This window comes from Nannospalax galili, unplaced genomic scaffold (genome assembly GCF_000622305.1).
Source record: "Nannospalax galili isolate Female #2095 unplaced genomic scaffold, S.galili_v1.0 scaffold1408, whole genome shotgun sequence".
Taxonomy (NCBI): domain Eukaryota; kingdom Metazoa; phylum Chordata; class Mammalia; order Rodentia; family Spalacidae; genus Nannospalax; species Nannospalax galili.
In genome coordinates, this window is record NW_008357131.1 from 464,436 (window position 1) to 465,602 (window position 1,167).

Genomic DNA, 1,167 nt, shown 5'->3' on the forward strand with positions numbered 1-1,167 from the left:
TAGTATAACAGTTCATAGACCCATCCATTTACCTGCAAATTTCATTATTTCATCTTTCTTACTGCTGAATAGAACTCCATTGTGTAAATATACCACATTTTTTAAAACCACTCATCAGTTGAGAGACACTTAGGTTGCTTCCATCTCTTAGCTATTGCAGCAACAAACATGGTTGTACAAGTGTCTCTACAATAGGATGAGTCCTTTGGGTCTATGCCAAGGAGTGGTATAACTGTTCAGGTCATATGGTAGGTTCAGTTTTAGTTTTTTAAGATTTCTCCACACTGCTTTGGACAGGGGTTGAAGAAGTTTGCCACAGCACCAGAAGTGGATGAGCTGTCCCCCTTCCCCACGTGCTCTGCAACCTCTGGTATCATTTGTTCTCTCGATCTTAGACAGTTTGAGTGAGGTCAGATGAAATCTCAGTGGTTTTTATTTTGTCTTTCCATAATCACTAATGAGGATGAACACCTTTTATGATGGTTCTTAGCCATTTTCATTACTTCCTTAGAGAACTCTCTGTCCATCTCCTTGGTCCATCTTGTGATTGGGTTACTTCCTTTCTTGATTTCTGGTTTTTTGAGCCTTTACATATTGTGGGGGTTAAAACTGTGAGATGTGTCACTGGTGAAGATTTTCTGCCACTCTCTGGGTTTTCTCTTTACTTTCATGGTTGCTTGTATTGATGAACAAAAGCTTTTTTTGGTTTTGTTTAATGGGGTCCCATTGTTGATTTTTGGCCATATTTCCTGCGCAATTGATATCAGTTTAGAAAATGCTTTCCTACCCCCGTCTCTTGCAGATTATAGCCAGTGTGTTCTTCTGACAGTTGCAAAGTATATCAGCTGAAATTGTATGTACTCAGGTTTGGCTCTTCAATGATGTTCCATGGATTTATGTGTCTGTTTTTGCACCAGTACCATGCTGTTTTTATGACTATGGCTCTGTAGTATACTTTGAGATCTGGTATAGTAATCCCCAGCGTTGCTCTTTGTACTCGGGGCTACTTTGGCTATCCGGGGTCTTTTGTGCTTCCGTAAGAGTTTAAGGATGGATTTTTCTAATTCTGTGAAGTATGTCATGGGAATTTTGATTAGGATTGCATTGAATCTATATATTGCTTTTGGTAGGATGCTCATTTTTTTTTTTTTTTTTGAAATGATTTCT

General features: G+C 38.6%; 1 protein-coding gene across 1 annotated transcript in view; it reads right to left on the reverse strand.

Moving 5' to 3' along the window:
• Positions 1–1,167, reverse strand: part of Cbfa2t2 (CBFA2/RUNX1 partner transcriptional co-repressor 2) — a 157,123-nt gene that overhangs the window by 1,673 nt on the left and 154,283 nt on the right. The window lies entirely within an intron of this gene.